This window comes from Ictidomys tridecemlineatus, chromosome 4 (assembly GCF_052094955.1).
Source record: "Ictidomys tridecemlineatus isolate mIctTri1 chromosome 4, mIctTri1.hap1, whole genome shotgun sequence".
NCBI lineage: Eukaryota > Metazoa > Chordata > Mammalia > Rodentia > Sciuridae > Ictidomys > Ictidomys tridecemlineatus.
The window spans coordinates 166987883-167000776 of NC_135480.1; the positions used below are offsets into that span (position 1 = coordinate 166987883).

Sequence of the window (12894 nt, forward strand, 5' to 3'; positions counted from 1 at the left end):
AATTTCATGCACCATGGGAAAAAAATATGTTGTCGCTCTTTACACAGCACTCAACCAGCAGGGATGGTGGCATGCGCACATTTGGGTTTGAGGGTGGTTTGCATCTGTTATTGTTAAGTTCCAGGAGTATAAAAGGAAAAGAAGGAAAATTTGTCATCAACCACACCAATTCTTACCTTCCCATGTATGGCACTCTTTTTAGCTCTTTTGTGTTTTTTGCAAAAATAATAAGGAAGCAAATCAGCAAGTTCACAGGAGCCAAATCTTAAGATTCAGCTACAATAGCAGACTCCCAAGTTTACGTTGAAATATGGACAAGTCCGTGTTCCTCCATAACATGTTCCTTTCTATTTTCATCAGCAGCAGTGAGGACTAGCTGGCACCAATTTCCCATTATCCTCCTCCTGAAGGGCATGCATAACTCACTTAATTGCTTCACACTACAGTACACTGCTATTTAGAACCAGTCTGTTTCTTTCCATTGTAACAGCACGGAAATAAATAAGCAATTTTCATACATTAGGAAACATAAGCATGCCAGTGTCTAATTCATACTTATATGATTAATAAACCAGAGCACTTAGATGAAATACACTGCACAACACAAACACCATTTCATGAGAACAGCCGTTTGGGTGTGAGATATCATCCGCAGTCGTCTCTCTGCTGGGCTTAGTAAGACAGCCCCAGTATGGAAACTCAGGGAACTTCCTTAGGGTGAAAGCTCCCCTTTAGATTGAAAAATGAAGGGTGAGAAATGGAGAGCCAACTGTCCTGCTTTTGTAAGTGGTATTGGCTTTTTGTGAGCTATGAGCAGCCTGCAAGACTCTGAGCAAATATATTTTCTGTGTCTTGTTTATTAATGGACAGAAAAGCTAGCCTGAAAATGAAATTGATTTTATTCACTTAGGATTTTATACTCCATTGCACAACCACAACCCAGCAAATTCTTCATTAAGAGAGATAATTACTTTAATGAAGATTAAATATAATTTAAAATTCACATTTATCTTTATCTACCTAATGCAGGTCAGAATTAACCAAAAATTGTTGGAGAAGAGGGAAGAAACAGGTTTCCCCAAAATAGTCCCCTTCCCTTTAAGCAGAATGGGTCTGATCTGACAGTCATTCCTGCCTTTCTTCCTCTTTCTCCTCTTCCTACTCTACCCACATCAGACCCAAAGCAGACTTTCTGCTTTTTAATAATTCTAATTTTGAGATGTTTGACAGAGGCTGCAGGGTAAAAGCAATTAATATCAGGATTGTTCAATGAATTATAAAAAGCTGTGTCTATGACGAACATGTGGCAAAGAAACATTAAGTTCAAGGAAGTGTCAGGTGGGTTTGAGAAATATCTCCCTACCTGAAAACAAAGTATTTGTACTCCACCTGTCAAAGATAGGAAGCCAAGATTACCATTAAACTGAATGGCTTCACTCATATGTTCTGTGGTATTAGAATTGTTCCTCATTGATAGCATTTGAGCATTGTTGTAGAAGGAGGGAAAAAAAAAAAAACTATGAGTTTGACTCCTGGCTTCTCCTCTAATTAAATGCAGGATCTTAAAATGTTTCTTAACTTCTCTGAATCTGGGGTCCCTCATTTGTAAGATGGGGCTAAGAATGACCCACTGAGTTCAGAGATGAACAGTACCTGGCACAAAATGAGTATACTCAATGAATATGATCATTCCTTAATGTATCATAAATTTTCTTCTAGAAGTCCCAAACACTAATTCAATGGCCTCTTCAGAGACCTATAGCATAATACGATAGACAATACATTAAGTGTAACACAATAGATAGAATACAATACTCCCTATACAGCAGTAAAACTCAATTCTACCTAAATGACCAGTGAGTTTTGCTATTACTGTTGTAAGAAGAGGTGCCCAGGCCAAAGGATAGCACAGGAAAGGACAGGTTGTCAAACCCTCTAGCAGATATAGCCACAGCCCTGAGTGTCCGGGTATTCTTTTTCCATGGAGAAAAACTAAATCTGGTTTGGTGAGGATGTACAACTTGTTGCCAAGTGCAATATTTTCAATAATAGAAATATGGAGAACATGAAACATTACATATATTAACTTATTTAATTAATGTGATTATACAGTTTATCATCCAAAACAGAACACTTTCAGAATGAAAAGAAATTCTATAAATAATTGCATCAAGACAACAGGTACAAATCAGGATGATCCCTCACAAACTGAAAGTATGGTCACCTTATGTTTAATGCACTCAATTCATCTATGAGACATGAAATGCCCTCTCTATTCACAGAAGGAAATTGTGATTCAGAGAGCTCTAAGGACATACAAACCAGCAAATGGCAGACCCATGGTTAAAACCTCTCTCTCTAAAATGCCAAAGGTTCTTTCCTCTAACAAAATCCCTCTTTGAAACCCTTTATTCAAGATATCAACTATCAAATGACAGTATTAGTTTTGTTTTGAAAGCCTGCCTTTATTGAATAAATAGTGCATTTCAAGTTATGGGTCATGACTTCCAAATGCTGTCAAGTAAAAGGGGGAAAAGGGTGAAGTACAAGGAAAATGATGCCAGTAAGAAGAGTTATACTCTAATGAATATCCAGCTCCTTCTGAATTGCAAAGGCCTGAGCTAATGCTTATTCAAGCATAGAGAACGACAGTCCATAGGGCTAGACATCAATAAACCTGTTTCCCCAGGTGCCAGTCTATATTCTTTTGCTCCCAAAGAAATTCTTCGACCTAAGTCAAGACATCGATGGTTTTAGTGATTTGTAATCATAAATAAATGTGATTTACTTTTATAACATACCAGGATCTTTTCTTCCCCACAGAATTAATAGTGATAAGGATGTTGAGAGATGAACAAGTGCCACACCCATTTCATTTTCTGGCCTGTAAATCATTATGTTTTCCCCATCTCTTTGAACACCAGAAAGGGGCCCAGTCTAGACTCCATCACATTGGCCAACACAACAGAATTTATATTCTGGCTTAACAGAAATACAGCTCAACAGGAATAATGGCTCAAATCTGCCGCAAATTCCAAGCATCAAGCCATGGGCTGAGTGTGTGAGCTGTGAGCATTTAAGCTCATGAGAGGACCAGACTGACATTACTTCCCTGACTGGGCTGTATGACATATGTGTCCTTTTCAGTCGATCAACCTTTGATTTCACACAGCACCTGAGATGGGTGTGGCCTTCCAAGATGTCAGTCAATCTGCTGACCACAAGACATCACAAAGCTAGACTCAACCCCCTGAAACCTGACCCCTTGCCTTATTTGGAAAGAACATCCCATTGAATCTTCTTTGTGTGCCTCCCTATAAAAATAAAGAATCCAGGTGCAAGCTCTCTCTTTCCAATGGACCCCTAAGGTCCAGAGCTGTCCTGGATTCTGAAAAGGTATTTCTGTGTGCTTGAGTACTTTCTTCGCCATTTTCTCAGTTATGGATATAGCCAGATTTTGTGAACGCAGCATAGGTCGCCAGTCCGGATAACTGGTGATAGTATCCTAGACCACAATCTCTAATGAAAGACTATCTTCAGAGACTAAGCTTCTTATGTACAAGGGGGTAACCAGGTGTTAAACTCCTATAAAAGAAAGCAGCTTGGGACATAGTAGGAAATTCTAAATCACATTCAACCCTATTTCTCTGAAGGTGTGTGATCTTAAAAATCACTCAAAAACACTCTTTTTTTTTTCTTTTTGTAATTGGTTGTTCACAACATTACAAAGCTCTTGACATATCATACTTCGAACAATAGTTTCAAGTGAGTTATGAACTCCCATTTTTACCCCAAATACAGATTGCAGAATCACATAGGTTACACATTCACATTTTTACATAATGCCATACTCGTGACTGATGTATTCTGCTACCTCTCCTATCCTCTACTATCCCCCTCCCCCCATCTTCTCTTTCTATCCCATCTACTGTAATTCATTTCTCTCCTTATTTTTCTTCCAATTCCCCTCACAACCTCTTTTATGTAGTTTTTTATAACAATGAGGGTCTCTTTCCATTTCCATGCAATTCCACTTTTCTCTCTCTTTCCCTCCCATCTCGTGCCTCTGTTTAATGTCAATCTTTTCTTCCTGCTCTTCCTCCCTACTCTATTCTTAGTTGCTCTCATTATATCAAAGAAGACATTTGGTATTTGTTTTTTAGGGATTGGCTAGCTTCACTGAGCATAATCTGCTCTAATGCCATCCATTTCCCTGCAAATTCCATGATTTTGTCATTTTTTAGTGCTGCGTAATACTCCATAGTGTATAAATGCCACATTTTTTTAATCCATTCATCCATTGAAGGGCATCTGGGTTGGTTCCACAGTCTAGCTATTGTGAATTGTGCTGCTATGAACATAGATGTGGCAGTATCCCTGTAGTACGCTCTTTTAAGGTCTTCAGGGAATAGACCAAGAAGGGCAATAACTGGGTCAAATGGTGGTTCCATTCCTAGCTTTCCCAGGAATCTCCATACTGCTTTCCAAATTGGCCGAACCAATTTGCAGTCCCACCAGCAATGTATAAGAGTACCCTTTTCCCCACATCCTCGCCAGCACTTGTTATTATTTGACTTCATAATGGCTGCCAATCTTACTGGAGTGAGATCTTGAGACTCAGACTTAACTACAAAAATATTGTTTCTCAAACTTTAGTGGACATAAAAATTATTTGTAGTCCTATTACACATTAAAATACCTTCCTAGGCCCCACCCCAGGAGATTCTGATTTATTCAGTTTGGTATGGAGCCAGAGAATTTGCATTTCTAAGTTTCCAAGTAATAAAGATGGTGTTCATAGACCACATTTTGAATAGCACTCAATGGTATGGACAATACAACCTCCCAGTTTCTATAAAGATCTAGAGAGATGTGATGATCCTTAGCAGAGCAGCTGACTCACAATGCTTCACAGTCAGTATTGAATAGAGGATCAGCCAAAGTCCAAGAGTATTAGTAGGAATAAAACTTGGGGACATGTAATCATTTCTAATATGCCATGTACGAGATTTAATTATATCCCAATCCCTCTTGTTATAACTCATTCTGTGCAGCAGTAAAAATAGGGTTCCAGTCTCATATTATACACTCACCCAGAGGCCTCCCAGTTCTCTGTTTCTTTTATCAGAAAACATAAGTTTTGGTTCACAATGATTATGTGTCTCCTTCAGGCTCAGCTGCATCTCTGTAGCATCCAAATCCCATTTAAAATCAGCTTCATTACTACTTTAAAAATAAAACACAAATATTCCCATTAGAACAGTACTCAGGAAATAGATGGAGTGATATTTACTTTGCTGAAAACAGGAATCTCCCCTTTATACCAATTGTCAATCCTATGATCAGCCAAAGTCCTTCAGTTTGTCCTTGTCTAATGCAGTTCAGTGATCAGGGAACTCGCCTCCCTCTCTTCTCCCTCTGTCCTCCCTCCCCTCCCTTCATTCCAGCTTTCTCTTCGCGACATTATTTAATCTCGCACTTGCAGCTTCCTGGGATTAGCTACAGCATCTATTAATAGTTTTACTTCTGTTTACAGTTCCAAGGGGAGAAAAATGGCTCATTCCTTTTCTCCAATCTTGAAGATATGTCTTATTGCAGCAGGAGCAAGATGCATAAGCCCCGTGAATAACCTATTTCCACAATCATTCCACTGTAAAGATGCTAATGTGCTTCCATGCCGAATGGATCCATTTAATAGGCAGAACAAGTTGGATATAAACTCTTTAATTGCTTTCAGCACACCGATTATCTTCCTGTGTCACCTATTGTATAATGCAAAAATGTTAACAAAAGCACTTACTGAAGACATTATTGGGAATTAAAAAACAAAGAACCATCAGTTGTCACTAAATATGCCTTTCATGTTCCCAAATGAAATGCATTTGCGCACTCAAGAAATAGGATGGAAATGTGCAGGCCTGCCATTGTCAGATGCAAACATCTTCATTAGATTTTGATCCAGCTGCTGCACGATCTATAAAAAGAGCTATCTAAGCCAGCAACTCATTATTGGTTATTTCAGGAAAACTTCAAAAAAAAAAAAAAAAAACATTCCTAAACCTACACTGATCTTTTCTGACAACTTCACTGGCCCAGCAGTTTGGGAAAAGTGGCACTGAAAACCTCTGCCATGCCGGCTTCGCAGAGCAGTACCTCAAAGGATGCAGCCTGTCCATGGCTGTTAAGGAGAAGCCACAATTGCTCAGCCAGCCTGTATTCCTGGACACTTGAGCTGTAAATCTCTGTCTATCATCCCCCGAATCTCCTGTTCTGACCTAACTGCTTTTCTCTAAAAGCATATAAATAAAAGTAGCCAAACCCGGGTCTTTATAGACCAAAACGGAAAGATTAATATGTGCAATGTCTCATAACATCCTTTCTCTGTTGCAGTAAATCTTCTTATGCATATTGGCAGTCGGCTCACTTCTTGCATGTTATTTTCTGCAGACACCGGCTGTTTTAAAAGAGGAAAAATAGACTAGTCACTGGAACAAGCAAGGAAGGAGAAGAAGAAAGTGGGGAATGGAAAAAGAAAGGTGAGGGAGAGAAAGAGTTGGAGTTCTGGGGACAGTGTTTGCAGGAGGTTATAGGAAGTCAACTATAAATGTCAAAATTACCTGCAATCCTTTTCTGAATTCTGTTGAAGCAAAAGGTCCTACAATGACCGGAATAGCATTCATATTAATCACGGTCGCTGGCATCTTGACTTGGGGACCTTTTCAGTCAGGTCCAGGTCTCCAGAGGCCTCTGATGGACACCAAACAACTCACAGAAAACAACTGTCAGAGATGTCACTGTCATTTATGTGGAACTCTTTCCCCTCTTGGTCCATATAATATCTCTTTATTTCTGACAAAGAAAAACAAATTATAATCACTATTATTCAGCCTCAGTAAATAAGGAGAGAAGAATACATGGACCACTAGACGGTCTCAAAGATTTTTGGCTTTGCCTTTAATTGATTTGTTATATTATGTGATAGTCAAAAGTAAATTGAAATGCTCAAAATATTGATGTAATATCATACCCATAATTTGAATTAGGTACAACAGCTCATTTGGGGATCATTTTATTATGTTTGTGTTATTATTAAAACTATTATCCAAATCTTAATAGTCTTGAGACTCACAATATACTTTTCCTCATACATCCCAGTCCCCTTCAGAACATTACCTCTCCTGAGGTATTCTACCTGTCAGCCATCACTTTAGTCAAGAGTCAGATGACTGAGAAGCAGACATTGAGGCCCCTAATCCAGGGCTGGATTATGAACTGGAAATTAGAGCCATACTGATTTCTCCAAAATGCGAATCTGAATCTGAGGCTCCTCTGTGTAACACTATTCAGTGGCTTCCTATTACCCTTCAGATAAAAATCACATTCTTGATGTTTGGCTACAGGCAAGTTATTAAACCTCTTTATGGCTCAATTTCCTCATCTATAAAATAATGATAATAATCTTGAGGAAAAGTATGGAAAGCACTTAGCACAAAGCTAATGAATGCTCAATATTATTATCATTAGTGTTATCTCACCAGTTTTCCCATTACTCTGTCTTGTATCTATCCTCAACATGTGTTCCCCAGCTCTTCCATGACCTTTGTCACCTCTGTGCCTTGGTCTATGATTTTGTTTTATTTGCAGTACTTTCCTCCTCCTCTTGATCCCCGGCCAGGCTCACTCCTATTAATTTATGAACTGTCAGCATAAATGCAGATTATTGAAAAGGTTTTCCCTGATCCCAAGGTTGGGTTTGCTTTCCTCAGCATTGCATACTCTCTCTACTACAACATGCATCATCTATCATTATAACGTCTTGCTTTACTGAGATATCCCTAAAGGACTTGAAACTAGACATGATTTGTTCACCATTGTATTTCTTACTAGTAAGCACAGTATAATCAGAGTAGACTAGATTATAATGCAACTGCAAAATCAATTCTTAGCAGATTTTAAAAACAAATAATTAATTCTTGCTCATACTGTATGTTATCCCAAGATAGCTCCACACTATTTCATGCCAGGCTGATACCCACCCCACTAGACCCTCCATTTTCTGGAACATTGCTGGTCCTGTGATAGAAAAGAAACGACTCAGTAATGAATCACAGCCTCTCTTAAAGCCTCCATTCAGAAATGGCACATCTAATTTCTTCTCATATCTTATTGGCTAAGGCAAGACACATGGCAAAGTCTAACATCCATCAAGTGGGGAATTTTCATATTGAAAGGAAATCACAAAGAGGAAAACAAATATATTTAGTGACCAACTACTACAGACCTCAACAAATATCAGTTTAATGAAATACTTCTTTCCTGAAAGTTGACAAATAAATCACACTTCAGTTGAAAAACTGTCAAGAGACTTTTCTGTTATCAAAGAGTTACTCATTTTTGAAAATGTTGACTTTTAAAATCACTCTTCTTGTGGTCATAGAACCAGGCTTTGTTCCATAGACATCAGTTGTGCATGTATGTGGTAACTGTTTACAAACCATACCAGTATACCCACTCTTGAGTAAAGAGCAACAATCAGTTTCAACAACAATAAAAACAAAATTGTGATTTGATTGTTACAGTACACAAATTATGAACATGCACAAGAGAGATTATATTCAGTCTCATGACATACACCCTTACAAGGAAAAATCAGTTGCTCTGACCTTTCAGATGAGACTCAGAAAAGCTGAGTGACTTACGTGGATCAAACATTAGAGCCAGGACTGAAATGGTAGCAGAGCCAGAATGGTAACATGCATCACCAATCTTAAAGCAAATGCTCTTCCAATCACAACACATTGCCTTAATGAGTGTCACCAAATGTGTCACCAAATGTGAGTGGTCGGAAAAGATTTCCTCCAACAGATGATAAAACAAAGGACCAGGGTGGTAAAGTGACTTTCTCAAAACTACCTACATGAATAGTCCTGTTTTGCTTGACTACAAAAATCCTTAAAGTAAGCTAAGTTGTTTCAGCACCTGGGACAGTGTCTACTCTTAGAAATAAGTTTTAAATTAGTTTGAATGACTGAATTGAAATGACACAAAATATTGACATGTATTTTTTTTCACTCCATGGCCCTTGTTTCCATTTTTTCCTTGAAGTTTCAAATTTTCCAAAACAGCAAGTTACACACCAACAACTGTGACTTTAGAAATTTCTCCTCTATAACATCCTTCATACTAACTCCTTCCATATTTATAACTGCTTTCCTTGTTTGAATAGAAGCAAATTAATATCTAGAGATTTATCTTCTCATGACATTTACAGAACAAACTAGGATTGGTAAAAGCAGAATCACCCATGATACAAGCCTCCAAAAGATCATTAGACAGAGAACTTTATTCTTCTAAGCAAAGCAGGTCAGCTGGCAAGTGACATAACCCAGATGCTCTAAGCCACAGCAACAAATGCCATTAAGTTGCTGTCTTCTGACAACTAAGTGATATAAAGAAGGAATACAAATTAAATTTGGAGACAGAATACACATTTTGGCTGGGCTCCAGAACTGGGGGATATTAAATAAGAAAGAAACAATAGCTCTGTCAAGTCTAATTGTTTAAAACATAAAACTCTTTCCATATGTCTTGAGAGGAATAGAGTTGCACAGCTTTGGGATTCATTGTGAAGCCAAGCAAACAAAGAACAGCATGCACCATTTACATTAAAAAACTTATCTGCAGGGGATTTTATCATGCTTTCTTTTTCTTCTACTCATGTTCCACTCAGGCACTTAGACATTTGAAAATAGCTATAGGAAAAGCATATTATGAAGCTTGTTTTACTATATTATGGATTAACTATTCCAGAAAAAGCCTCAGCTTTGCAATTAGAATTTGGTTCTAACCCTAATCACACCCATTTTGTCATATAATCTAAGCCTTGGTTTTCTCACCTGAAAATAGAGACTATATTCTTAGGGTATAAGGATGGGCTGAGGATTAAATAAAGGCTATACAATGATTGGCACTTAATAGGTATTTGTTACAATATACCTTCTTTCATTTTTCCTTTAAACATATGGAAATGCAGTCATCTCTCAGAGCAGCTCCACATACTTCTGTGATGAAATGAAAAAAAAATCATGTTTTCAATAAATGCCTGAGTTTTGTTGCTTCAGTTTATTAACCTCGGTTTAATCTACACTATTTACAGGCAAAACTTAGTGGAAGAGCTATAAAAGTTAGAAAGTCCTCCACAAAGTAAATGCAATGAGGACATTTGTTAAATTCCCTTTGATCAGTTGTGAGAGAAAATAATCAAGATCATCTGGTGTTTTAGGTGTTTGTTATCCCATGTTTATGGAAGGCATGAAAATATAATAAAAACAAACCAGTAAGGCTCAAGCTCAAACTGAAATTGCCAGGCATTGTTTCATAGTGGATTGGAAATTTCTAGTTTCCAAGCAGTTTTGTGTTACAAGAATTTGCTATACCTATCTCCACTTATTTCTACATACATTGTTTTATAGCAGAAAGAGCCCTGTGCTGGGGCACCCACCCTGCCTTCTTACGTTCTCATGGGAATTATGATGCCCATTGTGTTCCTTCTTGGGATCTCAACTTCCTCATTACTCAAGGGGATTCCCAGTAGAGGTTCTCTACAGTCACTATCATGCGTATACAAGTCAAAATATGACTTGCAGTTCTAAGAATACATGTGTTTATATGAGCATTTATGAAGAATATGTTCATTTCATAGAGCACAAGCCTACAGTAATTTCATGGAGATATATACCATCATAGGAATGCAGTTGCACCAAATTTATGTACCAAAATGTCATGAGTGAAAGTTTCTCAAGGAATTTCAAATTGGTATCTATTTCAGTAACTCTGGCACAGTCCAGAGTGGATTCTAAGCTAATACCAGCCATCTTCTCCTTTAGCTATAGCTCCTAAAGGATCCTATATAACCCAGGGAAGATCCCAGGCCAGTTGTTTGCACAATGTCCAGAGGTTTAATTGACTTCATAATATATTACCTATGACCCCAATTGAAACTACTCAACCTCATATCAAGAGCATCAGGACCAGTAAAAAAGAGTTGATAGGATTTTAAGAGAACCTGCCCAATATTACAATATCTTTGACTGTCATATCTCAATTTCTTTCCTTATCCCATCAGCAAAATAATCTAAAAATCATTAACACTGAAATTAGAATGGAGATGTTTGTGAAGTTTGTGTTGTCAGAGATCCAATCTTTTCTACTTTCCACCATTGCAAAACCAATAGAACTCAACAAATTTGCATTTCTAATCATTACAAATTTCTTGTGCATCATAATATTTTAATTTCATATCTATTATTTATAAGAACCAGTACCTATATATCAAAAATCTTCTTTTACATACTTTTTTACAATACAAATGGAAAACATAAATTCTTTTTCTGCTCCATTTCAATCCAAAGCAGAAATCTGCCTTAACAGAAGGAAAAATACAGAATGAGAAAGGTATTTTCCACCATAAAAATTTTAACTTGGAGAAGAAAAAGGGCAATTACAAGTCAATTCAGCCGTAGGGAATGTGTAATTCACAAAGATTTCTGGTTAAAACACAGATGAAAGGAAGAAGGAACAGGTATAAAATCTTTCTGCATAATTCATCCCCATTTCATATGAATATTAAGCCTCCATATGATTAATATTAGGTTCTTGTTAAATTAACATTCATTGATCTCTTAAGTGGGCCACCCAACACTACTGGTTCAGAGTCTCTGAAAATGAAGAGAAGCTTTGTGTTTATAAAAACCAATAAATAAAGTTCCTATTTTATTTTTGATAGAGGCCCTTGCTCAGAAGCACTGTGCATATCTGTGGTGTATATAGACCTATCTCGGGTAAAGTGCTTTCCCTGGGTATTGCAATTTTTACATTAAAGTGAATCGTGACTTTGCAATTCCACTAGCTAATTAGCCCTATACCACTTTTAAGTGCAGAGTAGCTATTACACTGAGAGCTGAAGGGAATCAAACAGGTTTGGTATATGTAAGGCACCAGGGTCCAGAGAAGGATAATCTTACCTTAAACAAATACCCAGAGAAAGAAGCATGCTTTTAACCTGCTGGCTTTTCTAAGGATTAAAAATAGTCTGGGACATTCAAAATGGTTCTGACCTTGGGACTTGGAACTCTAACAATATGTAATTCATGCAAAACTTTCAGGATTAATATTAAGGACGTGCTTTATGCCAGATAACTTTTATATTTTGTCATCTACAAAAACGTTATAACAGAGATCATTATTTCAAAGACATCATAAAATGGAGCTCCAAAACACAAAGTAACAAGACCAGGACTGCACAACTAACAAAAGGCACAGGATGTGAAATCCATCAGACCACTTCCTTTGTCCACATGGTTAATCATGGTGAAAACCCAGTAATTATAAAGATCCAACCTGGTGCAGGAACACTCTCTTGCGCTAATATGATTCCAATTCTCCAAATCATAGGCTTTCTGCCTTTACCTTCTGCTCAAATACACTGCGATGTCTCATGGGTTTTCTCTGAAATTCTAACTTTAAATTCACTGGACAACTGCCCCCAAGAACCTCATTCATTCACCTTTACCCTAACCTTAAGTTAATACTGTTCCACAAAGTCAGTTTATCTCAGAGGAGACAACAATTCCTAGAATAGAATCCAACAGGTGGAAGGAAAATATTACATATTTGTTAAACAAGTGAAAGATGTCCTTTTATTAAGCTTAGAACACATGCAATTTGTTTACAGCAGATAATAATAATAAAATAATGTACTTACACAGCAAAATATTTTAAAGTCATGTCATTTCATCCTCACAATCAGCTCTGGAAGGTAAGTAGGGCAGGTCTAACTCCTATTTTACAGATGAGAAAATTGAATGTCATAAAATTTAAATAATTTCTCAAATG

The 12894-nt window shown here is 37.3% G+C and overlaps 1 protein-coding gene across 1 annotated transcript in view; it reads right to left on the reverse strand.

The window, feature by feature from the left end:
- The window catches only part of LOC110598989 (uncharacterized), a 197445-nt gene extending 190602 nt beyond the window's left edge, over positions 1 to 6843 (reverse strand). The window contains exon 1 of the mRNA XM_078047725.1: positions 5094 to 6843. The gene's annotated coding sequence lies outside the window, so the exon portion shown is untranslated. The remainder of the gene's footprint in view (positions 1 to 5093) is intronic.
- Between the last annotated feature and the right edge of the window lie 6051 nt (positions 6844 to 12894).